The sequence below is a fragment of the Petaurus breviceps genome, unplaced genomic scaffold (assembly GCF_028583685.1).
Source record: "Petaurus breviceps papuanus isolate PSGF00001 unplaced genomic scaffold, PetGlider_PUasm1.0 139, whole genome shotgun sequence".
NCBI classification, from domain to species: domain Eukaryota; kingdom Metazoa; phylum Chordata; class Mammalia; order Diprotodontia; family Petauridae; genus Petaurus; species Petaurus breviceps.
The window spans coordinates 16,466,339-16,482,307 of NW_027185697.1; the positions used below are offsets into that span (position 1 = coordinate 16,466,339).

At 36.7% G+C, this 15,969-nt stretch overlaps 1 long non-coding RNA gene across 1 annotated transcript in view; it reads right to left on the reverse strand.

Annotated features, from left to right (window-relative positions):
- Positions 1-3,841: 3,841 nt before the first annotated feature.
- LOC138145315 (uncharacterized) overlaps positions 3,842-15,969 on the reverse strand; it is a 57,064-nt gene continuing 44,936 nt past the window's right edge. Inside the window, exon 3 of the long non-coding RNA XR_011164185.1 lies at positions 3,842-4,630. This is a non-coding gene — a long non-coding RNA (uncharacterized lncRNA). The remainder of the gene's footprint in view (positions 4,631-15,969) is intronic.

Genomic DNA, 15,969 nt, shown 5'->3' on the forward strand with positions numbered 1-15,969 from the left:
GAAACTTTTAAGATCCAGATGATAAATCAGTGAGGTGGTCCAAGTACCAATCAATAAAACAGATAAGACTTTCTGAGACAAATGTATTTAATGAAGGTATGCAAGCATATGGGTTTTCAGAGAAATCTCCAGCTTAATAACATCATAAGTGTATTAAAACTGACATGTAAATTGATTACAATAGAGTGACACTGGTCTTCTTGATCTTCATCATACAAAATATTACATCTCCTGATGTCAGGCATTCTCCTTGGCTGTCCCCCTTCACAGTCCTCCTCCTCTCTGCTTCCTGATTTCCCAGCTCCTTTTAAATCTTAGCCAAAGTCCCACCTTCTGCGGGAGGCTTTTCCCAGGTCTCCTTACCCTAGGGCCTTTCTTGTGTTGATTATTTCTAATTTACACTGGATGCAATTTGTCTGTACATAGGCCCTTGCATGTTATATCCCCCATTAGACTGGGAACTCCTTGAGAGCAGGAATTACTTTTTCCTTTCTTTCTGTCCCCAGAGGTTAGTACAGTGACTGGTGCATAGAAGGTGCCCACAGATGCTTGTTGACATGGTGCTAAGAAGTTCATATCCTTTGCTAGTCCACAACACAAAATAAGGTTAAGATCCCCTGGCCTTGACAAACTTCAACCCATCTATTCCTTTCCCCCAACTTGTACTTGTGAAATTGATTTTTTTAAAAATCCATGAATAGGATTTTAATTTTATCCCAAATAAATTTCATATTTTTTGATTGGGCCCATTGCTCTAGCCTGATGAGAGTTTTTAGAATTCTCGCTCTGCCATCCAGATGACAGAAGTCTTTTATTAAAGGACCTGTCAATCACTTTCAGTATTGAGAGGGGATGGACCCACCTAGTCCCACAATTTGCGGTTGTTGCCAGGCATAGTTCAGCCTCTCATTTTCTTTTGATCTCCCCAGATGCTGCTCATGACTAAAATCATATCTTTATCCATTATTCTGCATGGAGGTACTATGTGCATAGCAGTGTGTTAGGTAGACCCTTAAAAAAAAGCCAAGTGTAAATGTCCCCTAAGAAGATACGTATGTGCACATGGGCCATCTGAGTGAGAAGAATGGGTAAATATCTCTGGACTGATACCCACTCTTCTCCAAGAGAAACCAGGATTCTTGCCCAGGGGGAAGGAGGAGAAGAGTCATAAGTCTGCGTGCACTTTTCCTCAGTGTCTGAGAGGGGCACTAGATTAGGATTATATCTTCCTGGACTCATACATTTTGCTGGTCTAGAGTACAATTTTAGCTCAAAACAAAAACCACTTCTAGGTAGTTAACCCTTAACTCACCTTCATGAGTTTGATTCCTTCCATGAGTTGGTTACACAAAGTTCCATCACAAATAGTGAATGAAGAGTAAACCCTTCATTCAAAGCAAAAGGAATCAGAAACTGGACTTCGTACGTTAGAATATGCCAGAAAATACACAAGAGTTCTTTAGTTGGGAACAAGATCTCCACTCATCCAAGAGAAAGTTTCTGATTTCACCCTAGTGGAAATCTTAAGTTCCTTAGGGGGGCAAGATGAAAATCAGGGAAATGTTGATCAATCACCTTCTCTCAGGGTTGGGTAAACTATGGCCCCCAAGGCAAGTCAAAAGGTATCTTGTTTTTGTATGCCTGAGAATAAAGATTTTTTTACATTTTTTGAATAAAGTATTATATTTTAAAATGGAAACTACATTCTGTGTTTATATGTCTATGTCTATGTATATATACACATGTTTGTATATATGTGTGTATAAAATTTAAACAAATGTTTATTGTGCAAGGTACTGTGACAGATACAAAGATAAATGAGGCCCTGATCCTATCCTTAAGAAGGTTGTAATCTAAACCAGTTTCAGGAAAGTTAATATGACTTTAGGTATTTCTATCTACCTACATGTTTACATAAATATATACATATATTTCACAAAAAGATATATATTCATATACATAAGCATGGAAAAGATTAACATTAGACATACACATGTAAATATGTGTATGTGATATATGAATATAATATACAGAAAAGATTAAGTATAAAATATATATTATGCATTTTATATATTACATAGAAAAGGCTAACATTAGGTATATATAATATAAAGATATATAATACATTCATGTAATATGGGTACATATACAGAATAGATTAATATTAGCTATAAAGAGATATAAATGTATGTTATGTGTTCCATATATATATATATATATGTTACACAGAAAAGATAAACATTAAGTAATATTTCCTAAGGTTGGTGTTAAATGTATACTGAAAGAAAAAATATTAGGGCTTATACAATACTTTTGGATCTGACTATAATCTGTTTCCTTGGACAGTATTAATATTTTTATTTCTTTTCAGAACTAGTTTACAGTTGTTTGTCTCAATGAACTGCAATAAATTTTTAGTAACAAAATTTTGAGGGCATATTTTGCAGTAACACTTTTAGGAAATACATTACACTTTTGAAAAGTAAATTTTAATTTTTATGTTTTGTTTTTATATCACCTACATTTCCCAATATCTCTCTCTCTCCTCCCTTTTCCAGAGAGCCATACTTTTTAACAGAGAATAAAAATTCAGGGAGAAACAGGTCAGGAAAAAAAACTCCATCTACTAAACCTTAAAAATCAGGTATTACAGTTCCATGCCCATAGTCCCCCTTCTCTACAAAGAAATTGGGGTGGGATGGAGAGATATCTTCTCATATGTTCTTTTGTAGCCAAGCTTAGTTATGATACTTTAGCGACATTCAATTTCAATTATTTTGTCATTGTGCTTTCCATTTATATTGCTCTAATGATTGTGTCTATTGCTCTGTTTCTGCTTGCTTCGTTCTGCATCAGTTCATATTTTTCCCTATTTCTCTGCGTTCATCATCTTCATCACTTCTTAGAATGCAATGATATTCCCCTGTACCCATGGAACACACCCTGTTTACTTGTTTAGCTTTTCACTAATTGGAGATGAGCATTTACTTTGTTTTCAGTTCTGTGCTTTTATAAAAAGTGCTGCTAGAAATATTGGGTGTACATGAGGTTTTTCCTTTTATCACTTACCTCCTTGGGGGCAGGTCCTCAAAGGGATATAAGAAAAGACGTCGTTCTACCTTTGGGGTGTTAAAATTGAGCAAAGGTAGAAAAGAAGACACCACATTCTGTCTACAATTGTTAACTGTATATCTTTTTCTATTTCTATATTTCTATTTCTGTAATTGCCTTATAAAAGAGTCTCTCTCTCTCTCTTCTGCATGCGTGCGCATACACACACACACATCAGACAGTTGTGAAACATTTAGCAGCACATCCTTATATTGATATACCTTGAGCTTAACTGAGTGCAGTAGAAGACTCAGAGAATGAGGTCATTACCATACTGGAGGTTACTACTAATACCAATAACAGCAATGACAGTGATAACTGACATTTATAAAGGGCTTTAAGGTTTGCAAAGGGCTTTACATCCGTCATCTCATTTGAATTTTACAGCACCCCTTATCATTTCGGCTTATTTTCATCATGTGTCCAAGTTTAGTTATTCTTCCTGATTCCATGTTCTTAAGTTCCATGCCACTCTCTTACATTGTTAATTAGACACTGAGGTAGTTGAACTCAAATATGGTGGTCGTATTTTCATGGCAGAGATAAAAATAGAAATGCTAAAACATCTGTTTGCCAAATTCTCTGCAGGATCATTTCCTATCATTAGTTGTTGACTGTTTTGTCATATGACTCTACAAATAGTCTTTAATTTCCTCTTCTGTAATTTTTTTGCTTATTTTTTTTCACCAATTTATACTCTAAACAAATATTGCCCTCAGCTGCCATGAATCTCTGCTTGAGAGAGATTAATGATTTGCAGTGAGAGGAGATTTCTGGACTCTTTAGACTCCTAGCTGTGGCAGTAGTTTTGTATTGGTTAAACTTCTTTTAGAAATGCAGATAGAGAAAATATCTTTATATTTATTTCCTTTATTTCAGCTTATTTGAATGGCTTCAGTTGAAGTTGTTGTAAATGGCTGTAGTGCATTTCAGAACCAAGTTTTTATTGATAACTTCTTTTTCTTACATTGTCATACCCAAGTTTCTCTTCCTCTCCTCACCCAGAGAGCCAACCCATGTTACAAATAGTATTTTTTTGGAGAAGGAAAAAAAAAAATCACCATAACTCATCAATACATTGAAAAGATCTGAAAAACCACAGGTTTTCAGATGTCTAATACTTGTGACTCTACCACGTCCAGAAAGGGGTGGATTGGGTATGTTTTCTCTTCTCTTGCTTTGTAATTTTGTTACATTCACTTTTGATCTTTTGGTGTGTAATTGTTCTTCCCATTTACATTGCTGTAGTTATTGTATATATTGTTTTCTTGGCTCTGCTTACTTTACTCTGTGTCAGTTCATAGAGATCTTCCAAAGCTTCTCTATAGTTATCACATTCATCATTTCTTACAGCACAGTAATACTTCATTGTATTTGTACCACAATTTGTTTAGCCATTCCCTGATTGATGGGCATCTACTTTGTTTTCAGTTCCTCATTATCACAAAAATTGTTACCATAAATATTTTGTATCTTGTGGGAAGTTTCTTCTTTTTGGTGACTTTGCTAGAGTTCATACCTGTAACCAAATAGAAGAATAGAAGTTTGGGCATTTAAATAACTTTATTTGCATATTTCCAAATTGCTTCCCAATATTGTTGTACCATTTCACAGTTCCACAAATGTTTGAGTGTGCTTATGTTTCTTTCTTTTTTTTTATTTGTTTGTTTACTTTTAGTTTGCAGAATTCAATTCCACAATTCCTTGAGTTTCACATTTTGTCCCCCTCTCTCTCCTCCCCACAATGTGTGCCTATCTTTCTACAATCCTTTCAATATAGAATATTGTGATGTTTGTTTGCTTGTTTGTTTGTTTTTGCTTTTTGGAGGCCAATTGGGGTTAAGTGACATGATGGCTAGTGAGTATATCAAGTGTCTGAGGCTGGATTTGAACTCAGATCCTCCTGATTCCAGGGCCTGGGCTCTATTAACTGTTCCACCTAGCCACCCCTAACTATTGTGATTTTTTTTTTTTTTAAGCAGTCGGGGTTAAGAAACTTGCTCAAGGTTACACGGCCAGTTATTTCTGGGTGTGGTGCTAAGTATCTGAGCCCAGATTTGATCCTAGGTCATCCCGACTCTGGGGGTGGTGCTCTTACTCACTGAGCCACCTGGCTGCCCATTATTGTGATTTTTAAAGTCTTTTTTTGCCACTTTGCAAGGTGTGAGATGAAATTTCAAGGTTGTTTTGATTTGCATTTCACTTATTATTAGTGATTTGGAGTGTTCTTTTGTGAGGTTGTAAATACTTTGCAATTCCTCTTTTAAGAATTGTTTGTATCCTTTGATGTTTATCTATTGGGGAACATTATATATATATACACACACGCACACACATATATGTGTATGTATATATACATATACATGTATGTACACACATATCCATTTAGAATGTATTGTGAAATAAGATGCAAGGTGTTGCTCTAAAATTAATTTCTGCCAGACCGCTGGTAGGTTTTAGTCACATGAGAATTTTTTTTCTTAGGCAATTTATGTTTTTACTTTATCAAACACTAGGTTATTGAGTTCTATTTTCTCTGGTTCTTCCTTGTCTAGCCTGTTCCATTGATCTCTCTATTTTTTAATGCAATACCAGATGGTTTTAATGACTGCTACTTTATAATATAGTTTGAGGTCTGGATAGCTTCTGTTCCTCCTATGTCCCTAATTATTTTCATCATGTCCCTTAATATTTTAGATCTTTTGATTTTCCAAATGAATTTTGTCATTTCTTTTTACCAAGTTCTGTAAAGTATCCCTCTGGTAATTTGATAAGTATAACATGAAATGTGTGAATTGCTATAAAAATGAGAGATACATGCAAACATGAAATAAAGGTCAGGAATAGAATTTATGATGTAAAAAAGCAGGGATAGTAATCATGACTTCAGACAAATTTAAAGCTAAAATCATTTAATCAAAAGAGGAAAATGGGTAAACTAGTCAGTCATATTAATGGTTTTAGACCATATAAAATAACTAGACAGTAAAACAAATATGAGAGTATATTTGTCAAAAGAGACACAGGAGCTATATTAATATAAACACAAAACATCTTTTTTTATTAATTTGTTTGTTTCCTTTTAGTTTACAGGATTCAATTCCACAATTCCTTGAGCTTCACATTTTGTCCCCCTCCTTCCCCTCCCCCCCCTCCCGGCAGCTCATAGTCAAGTATAGGATCTGTAAATATTTTCACATTATACATTAGTCAAGTTTATAAAGGCAGATTGTATCAGATGGAATGAAAAATGGTAAAGAGGACATAAAACCAAATAAGAGAAGGAAAAAGATCAGGTATTTTGCTTCCACCTGGATATAAACTTATTTCTTTCTCTGGATGCACATATTTCTCTCCATCATGAGTCTTTTGGGATTGACTTATATCACTGCATTGCTGAGAAGAGTCCAGTCTATCAAAGTTGGTCATCACACATACGTTGTGTCTGTAATTGTGTACAAATTTCTCCTGGTTCTACTCTTCTCACTCAGCATCAGTTCGTATAAGCCTCTCCAGGTAAATATGAAGACCGTCTGCTCCTCATTTCTTATAGCACAATAGTATTCCATAACATGCATATACCACAACTTGTTCAGCCATTCCCCAATTGATGGGCACCCCCTTAATCTCCAATTCTTTGCTACCACAAAAAGAGCTGCTATAAACATTTTTGTACATATGGGTCTTTCTCTCATTTCTATGATCTCTTTGGGATATAACCCTAGGAGTGGTATTGCTGGATCAAAGGGTATGAAAGTATTTATAGCCCTTTGGGCATAATTCCAGATTGCCCTCCAGAAAGGCTGGATCAGTTAAAACTCCACCAGCAATGCATTAGTGTTCCAATTTGCCCACATCCTCTGCAGCATTTGTCATTTTCCTGTCACAAAACATCTTTTATATGAAGATAGATCTAAATAACTGAAGTAATATTTATTGCGCAAGGGCAGGTAAAGTTAATATAATAAAAAATGGCTATTTTACTTAACTAATCTATTTATGTAATGACATCCCAATTAAATTACTAAAAATTATCTTACTGAATCAGAAAAAAATAATAACAGAGTTCATTTGGAAGAGCAGAGGGTCAGAAACTTCAAGGAAACCAGGGGAAAAAAAGATACGAAGGAATAGTAGTATCAGACCTTAAGCCATATTATAAGGTAAGAGCAGTGTTGAAGTGTAAAATGGATTATTTTGATTTTGATTATTTTAAATTAAAATTTTCCTGTATAAATAAAACCTATATAGCCAAGAATAGAAGGGATGCAGAAAATTGGGGACAGAAAAACTCTCATAGATAATCTCCCAGATAGAATGTGATTGGATCAGAATATTGTTGTGGTGTAGGAAATAATGAGCTGGTAGATTTTTAAAAATATGGAAAGACTTGGACTTATGAAGGGAGGTGTTATCTACCTTCAGAGAAATAGATGACAAGTGGAAATAAGCATAATGTAGTCTTATGTATACATATATTTATGGATATTTATGTTTATGTATATATGTATACATACATACACATACATACATGTATCCAACCACACTTGATTGTAGCCTTTGGGTGGGGAGGATGGGGAAAAGAATAAAGTAACAAGTGCACAGCAGAGGACAAAAGAAAACACAAGGAAGCAAAGATGGATAAAGAGAATTTTGTAATTGAAACTATACAAAACTTTTGTGTGCTTTGGTAAGACAGATATTTTATACATTTTGTAACTATTTGAAATGAGATCTCCTTTCTATTTTTGCTTCTTAGGTTTTATTATTATTACATAGAAATGCTGTTGATTTTTTTTTCTTTTTGGAGGGCACTGTAAGTGTTATGGGATTTAAAGATCTCCCATGCCCCATGGACGTGCTGACATAGCAGAGCAAGAGAAAGTGAAAAGCCGAGCTAACGGTCCTGCGGTTGGCAGTTGGCGGCGGTTGCCTTTTTTTTTTTTTGAGTTAGGACTCCTGCTGAGCACTGCCGGCGGCCGGAGCTGCTGGGAGCGCTCTTCCAGGACGCTGGGTGGTTGCTGTGAGTGGGGAGAGGAGGACCTTTGCCTGAGGTAGCCTGTTCTGTTTTAAAGGCTTGAAAATGTGGGTGTTTTCTACTTTATCTACCTGTGCCAATATCATAACTACTCTGATGGCTTTCACTTTCTGGTTTTGGGACTCAGTCTTTTGGTATCTTAATAAATTTTCTAGTTTATTTCCCCAGATGGCAAACCTGACGTATTTTGTGAAGGATAATTATATCAGCATATTTGTAATCTCTATAGGCATTGTGAATATGGCATTGCTGATACAGGCACTTGGGGTTGCGACTTGTCCAAAGTCACATGGCTAGTAAGTGTGTCAAGTGTCTGAGGTTGGATTTGAATGCAGGTCCTCTTGACTCCATGGTTGGTGTTCTATTCACTGCACCACCTAGCCACCCCTAATGCTGTTGATTTTTGAGAGTTTATTTTGAAGCATAAAACTTTGCTGAAGCAGTTATTGTCTAAATTAATATCTTTGCTAGGATTTTCTAAGTATTCTATCATATTATCAGTAAATAGGGATAGTTTTATCTCCTTTTTAGATGTCTTTGTGCCTTTGATTTCTTTCTCTTGACTTATTGATGTTGCTAAGACTTCCAGAACTATCTCAAACAATAGTGGAACTTTGATCTTTTCTTTCTTTCTTTCTTTTTTTAAGGTAGTCCTATTTCCACTGACTTTCTTCCTCTCACCGTTGATACCCTCCTCTTGTCTGTTACTCCTTTCCCTTTAGGGTTTTGCTTATTAGTTTCTTTCTCTCTCCTGCTTTTATCGGGTTATATAATTTTTTCCCCCTTTTGTTCCCTTTCAATTAGTCAATTAGATTCCATTTTCCTTTCCTCCCCTTTGACTAGTCTTGTTTATTAGTTTTTCTTAAAAATTTCATTTTTCTTTTACCTAAATTAAATTACATATTTAGTGCCATACCAATCAGTTTACCAAAAAAAAAAAAACTACCTTATAGAGCCAGAAAAAATAGTAACAAAATTCGTCTGGAAGAACAAAAGGTCCAGAATGTCAAGGGAATTAATGAAAAGAAATGTTAGGGAAGGTGGACTAGCTATACCAGATTTCAATCTGTACTATAAAGCAGCAGTCATCAAAACTACTTGGTACTGGCTGAGGAATAGAGTAGTGGACCAATGGAATAGATTGGGTACACAAGACTCAGAAGTCAATGACTATAGTAATCTACTGTTTGGTAAACCCAAAGACCCCAGTTTTTGGGATAAAAACTCACTATTTGACAAAAACTGCTGGGAAAACTGGAAAATAGTATGGCAGAAACTGGGCATAGACCATTATCTAACACCATATACCAAAATCAAGTCTAAATGGGTGCATGATCTAGGTAAAAGGCTGATATTGTAAGCAATCTGGGAAAGTAAGGAATAGTTTACCTGGCACATTTGTGGAGAGGGGAAGACTTTATGACCAAACAAGATTTAGAGAGCATTATAAAATGCAAAATGGATAATTTTGATTACATTAAATTGAAAAGCTTCTGTACAAACAAAGCCAATGTAACCAGGATTAGGAGGGAAGTGGAAAATTGGGAAAGAATTTTTACAACCTATGTCACTGATAAAGGACTCATTTCTAAAATATACAGAGAATTGAGGCAAATCTATAAGAATACAAGTCATTCCCCAATTGATAAATGGTCAAAGGATATGAACAGGCAGTTTTCAGAGGAAGAAATTAAAGATATCTGTAAGCATAGGAAAAAAGGCTCTAAATAACTATTGATTAGAGAAATGCAAATCAAAGCAACTCTGAGGTACCACATCTCACCAGTCTGATTGGCTAAGATGACAAAAGAGGAAAATGACAGATGCTGGAGAGGATGTGGGCAAATTGGAAAACTAATGCATTGCGGGTGGAGTTGTGAACTGATCCAACCATTCTGGAGAGCAATCTGGAATTATGCCCAAAGGGCTATAAATAATTTCATACCCTTTGACCCAGCAATATCAATTCTAGGGTTGTATCCCAAGGAGATCATAAAAGTGGGAGGAAGACCCATATGTACAAAAATATTTATAGCAGCTCTTTTTGTGGAGGCAAAGAATTGGAAATTAAGGGGGTGCCCATCAATTGGGGAATGGCTGAACAAGTTGTGGTATATACATGCTATGGAATATTATTGTGCTATAAGAAACGAGGAGCAGACGGTCTTCATATTTACCTGGAGAGGCTTATACGAACTGATGCTGAGTGAGAAGAGTAGAGCCAGGAGGAATTTGTACACAATTACAGGCACAACGTATGTGTGATGACCAACTTTGATAAACTGGACTCTTCTCAGCAATCCAGAGTCATAAGTCAACCCCAAAAGACTCATGATGGAGAGAGATGTTTACATCCAGAGAAAGAACTGAGTTTGAACCCAGATTGAAGCAAACTACCTGATCTTTTTCTTGTTTGGTTTTGTTTCCTCGTTCCCATTCTTCATTCCATCTGATACAATCCTTCTTTATAATATGACTAATGCCTAATGTGAAAGTATTTGTAGATATTATACTTGATTGTATGCCACCATGGGGGGGAGAGGGGGGGAGGGAGAGAAAATTTGAAACTCAAGGAATTATGATGATGAATCTTGTAAACTAAAAGTAAACAAATTAATAAAGACCAAAAAAATTTTCACTTTTCTGCACCCCTTTCCAAGAAAGAATTCCTCTCACTCTCTTCATTATCTATCCTCTCTTTCCCTATATCCTAGACTGACCTTCATTCTTTCATTCATGACTCCTATAATTCTCTTTCTTTCTCCCTCCCTCCCTCCTTCTCTCTCTCTCTCTCTCTCTCTCTCTCTCTCTCTCTCTCTCTCTCTCTCTCTTTCCATACATACATACATATATATACATATACATATATATATTGTATGTATGCTCTATATTCCTCATGCAGTCAAAAACCTCCAAAATATCTAGGCTTTCCCCTCGAGGCTATTTCTACTACTGGCTTGTAGAGCTTGTCCTCAAATCTCATTTCAGAAAGAGCATGTTGCGGTTCCATGTTCTCACGTTTTATAGGGTTCTCTGTTTCATCAAGTGTTGAATTATTTTCCTTTGTTTTGCAGTATTTATTTATAGATGGCTGAACTTGTTTATTTGAACTAGAAGCCATATTTCTTTCTGTTATTAATCCCCCACCCCCACCCCAGAAATGCCAGAAGCAGAACAGAAGTCTATAAGCAAAGTTCATTGATCTGACCAAGGTCTTTGATGTTGTCAGTCATAAGGACTTATGGAAAGTTATGTCAAAATTTGGTTGCTCAGAGAAGTTCATCAGTATTTCATGATGGTATGCTTGCCAGGGTTCTGGATAGTGGACAATGCTCTTGTGTTTTCCCAGTCACCAAAGGAGTGAAGCGCTGTGTGTTTCCTCCCATGCTTTTTAACATGATGTTTTCAGCAATGTTGTCAGATGCCTTCAAAGAGGATAAAAAGGGTGTCAAGGTCAGCTACTGCACTGATGGCAAATTATTTAACTTTTCAAGGTTGCAAGCCAAGACTAAAATGGAGGAAAAGGTTGTGCATGATTTTTTTTTTGTTTGCAGATGATTATACACTCTGCAGTCTCTGAAACTGAGATGCAGCACAGTATTCTCTGTTGCTTTGTGCTAGTTTTGATCTAACAATTAACTCCAAGAAAACAGGTTCTCCACCAGCCAGCACCATACTGTCTATATATGGAACCATCTATTACAACACATGGAGACATTTTGCAAACTGTGGATAAGTTTACTTCGCTTGGCAGTATACTTTCTCGGGATGTCCACATAGAAGTTAAGGTTAACACACACACACACACACATTGTTAGAGCTAGCTCAGTTTGGGGACGCTCTGAAGGAAGGTGTGGGAGAGGTCTTAGACTGCCTACCAAAATGAAGGTCTATAGAGACATTGTTCTGAACTCATTGTTGTGTGCTTGTGAAACCTAGACAGTCTACCAACACTATGCCAGGAAATCGAATCATTTCCTTTTGAATTGTCTTAGGAAGATTCTGAAGATCATCCGGCAAGACACAGCACCGAACACTGAGGTCCTTTCTTGAGCTAAACTGCCAGAAATTCAAATTCTGCTGCAGAGAGTGCAACTCACAGATGGACTGGCCACATTGTTCAAATGCCAAATGTACACTTGCTAAAAGACTTTTTTATGGAGAACTCATGCAAGGAAGGAGCTGACATGGTGGTTAGAAGTGATGTAAGGACATTCTCAAGGTCACTCTGAAGAACTTTGGAATAAATTGAGTGAAATGAGAGACACTGATAGAGGACTGCCCAGCATGGCATGCCTGCCTCAAAGAAGGCCCTGTGCTCTATGAGTGAAGCAGAATTTCAGTAACTCAAAAGTGCCTGAGCTGTGGTGGAGCCTTCCAAGTTCATCTTGGTCTGATCAGCTACAGTCAGACACACTGTATCTTGACTCCAACACAGTGATGTCATTTTGGTCCTCTTTGAGAGTGAAGGATGACAACCAGCAGTGTTTTCTCAGTTGCTTTATCTGTTTAATTTTGAGGGTTTTTTTCTTCTTTAGATCTTAGGGAATTTCACTTCCCTCCCTTTTACTAGTTCTTCATTTTCTGAGTATCTCCTCTCTGATGGTGGTTTCCTTGGAGGTGGGGTCTCAGAGTATCTCAGTCTTCTCTTACACAGGGAAATGAACCATCACAGGTCTGTGTCCCAAGTGACTTGGGTACATGGAACTGGCCCCAGTTGTATACTGAGAACTATTCTTTAGACTTAGTGTCATTCTACAAATTGCACTCCCTCCCCCAGTCCACACACAGTGTTCTCTCTAGTTCCTTCTGTTCCTTGCTTCTCCGGTCTGGCACCAACAGCTCAGAGAACTGCTGCACTGGTGCTACAGGGTTGTGTGACCCAGGATCTGCGGCTCAGAGCTTTGTAGAACAGGTGCATGGCATTGTCTGCTGAAGCGCTGCTTCTCTGTCCCAGCTTCCAGATGCTTTTGTTCCTCAAGGGCTCCTGTCCCACCAGCTATCTTGGAGCAAACTTCAGCAACCTGGAAGCAGGGTATCCACAACATTGGAAAGAGAAAGGGTGAGAGTGTGCAGCTGGGTTTTGTTAGAAGCCTGTCTGTTGGGTTTTGGGGCTACTAGCACATGCTCTCTGCAGCTGATAACGCGGGAGGTGGAGGAGTGCTGAGTATGCTCAGGGTCAGTGAGCTTCAGTTCAAGTTTAGTTTTTAAACCTCTTTTTGGATTCTGGGTGTCCCAGACCACAGAGACAGCTGAAGTTGCTTTATCTTAGGTGCATAATTTCTGTTTTGGAGAGGTCTGAGAGGTCATGAGATATAAAAAATGTCTAATCCTCCATCTTGTTGGTCATATGATCTGAAAGCGCACACAAAACATTTACAAAATCTTCTCTTCTCGTCTGGTGTTAATTTAGACTTTTGTTTTATTTAGTTAATGACTGGCCAGCACAGAGATAACTTGTTCTGAAATGGTTGTTATCTCATTCATCATTATGTCATTTGAAAAGCATGTCCTCTATGTCTTCATTCAACTCACTGATAAAAAGCTGAACAGAGACAGATGGGGGGTGGGGTGGGATGGAAGGAGAGAGACTATACTGAGGTGTGACTTCCAAAATATTACACTGTAAACATCCGTCCACACTGATATTGACCCATTCACATGAGCACTCATCTGGAGGCAATCTGTGGATTCTTTCAATTGGTGCTTTGTTTTCTGTATTCAAAAGTTTCTGGACTGTTTTCTTGGATTATTTCATTTGATATGGATGCTCTGGATTTTGGCTATGCCATTTTCCATTAGGGTTTTCATTCAGGTGATGATTGGTATATTCTTTTTACCTTCACTTTGCCCTCTAATTATAATAGATCTGGGCAGCTTCTCTCCTCTCCCCCACCATGATTTTCAGGGCGTCTGAAGATCCTTAAATTATCTCTTGACCTATTTTCCAGATCATTTGGTTTATAAACAAACACATATATTTTATTTTTTCCTAGTTTTTGATCTTTGATTTTGTTCTAGTATTTCTTTTTATCTTATGGAGACATCGATTTCTATTTGGTCTATTCTAGTTTTCGGGGAGGCAATTATTTGGGTAGGGTTTATAAATTTCATTTCTAAGCTATTTCTTCTTCTAACTATATAACTTCTATTTCATTTTTAAACTTTTGCTTAATATCTTCCAGATATTCATGCAGTCCTTATGAAGAGACCATTTTTTCTTTTTGAATCATTATTTGCATTTGTTATGAAGTTTCTCTCTTTTGGGGGAAAATCTGTAGCTCTCCAATTTAAAAAAAATATTTATTTACTTTTAGTTTACATTAAGTTCTAGAATCCCTTGAGTTTCTAATTTTCTCCTCCTCACTTTCCTCCCCCCCCCCCATGGTGGCATGTAATCAAATACAGGATCTACAAATCCCTTCACATTAAACATTAGTCAAGTTGTAAAGAAGGATTATAACTAATGGAGTGAATGAGAAAGAAGGAATGAAATGAAACAAAAACAAAAGAGAGAGGGCAAGTAGTTTGCTTCCATCTGCATTCAGATGCTGTAGTTCTTTCTCTGGATGTGGATATCCCTTTACATCATGAGTCCTTTGGAGTTGTCTTCTAACCCTGCATTGCTGAGGAGCCCAGTCTATCAAAGTTAGTTGTCACACATTCAATGTGTCTGTAATTGTGTACAAAGTTCTCCTGGTTCTGCTCTCCTCACTCAGAATCAGTTTATATAAGTCTCTCCAGGTTATGATGAAGTCCATCTGCTCCTCATTTCTTATTGCACAATAGCATTCCATTACATTCATATAGCACAACTTGTTTAGCCATTTCCCAATTGATGGGCATCCCCTTAATTTCCAATTCTTTGCCACCACAAAAAGCGCTGCTATAAATATTTTTGTACATATGGGTCTTCCTCCCACTTCTATGATCTCTTTGGGATACAACCCTAGAACTGGTATTGTTGGGTCAAATGGTATGCAATTATTTATATCTCTTTGGGCATAGTTCCAGATTGCTCTCCAGAATGGTTGAATCAATTCACAACTCCACCAGTAATTGCATTAGTGTTCCAATTTTTCCACATCCTCTCCAGCATTTGTCATTTTCCTGTTTTGTCACTTTAACCAATCTGACCAGTGAGATGTGGTACCTCAGAGTTATTTTGATTTGCATTTCTCTAATCAGGAGTGATTTAGAGGATTTTTTTCATATGTTTGTAGATACCTTTAATTTCTTCCTCTGAAAACTGCCTGTTCATATCCTTTGACCATTTATCAATTGGGGAATGATTTATATTCTTATAGATTTGCCTCATTTCTCTGTATATTTTAGAGATGAGGCCTTTATCAGAGACATTGGTTGTAAAAATTCTTTCCCAATTTTCCACTTCCCTCTTAATCTTGGTTACATTGGCATTGTACAGAAGTGTTTCAATTTAATGCAATCAAAATTATCCATTTTGCATTTTATAATGCTTTCTACCTCTTGTTTGGTCATGAAGTCTTTCCTTCTCCATATATCTGACCCATTTTTTTATATTAGTTAATATTTCTTTTAATTATTCATCTCTTCATTACTGTATTTTTCCTGTATTTTTGTGCTTAGATTTTTGTTTTTGATTTGTCATGTTCTCATAGAAGCTGAAGATCTTTGAATTGTCTTTGTGTATCCTGTCTTTAATATCAATTCCTTTTTCCTGTATGGAGATCTTCTGTTCTTTTTGTGTTATTGTCTTTTGCTTCTGTTCTTTCAAATCATCCTTCATTTTGATATTTTAGTGTTCCAAATCTGTTACTGTCTCTTTATCTTTTATGGAG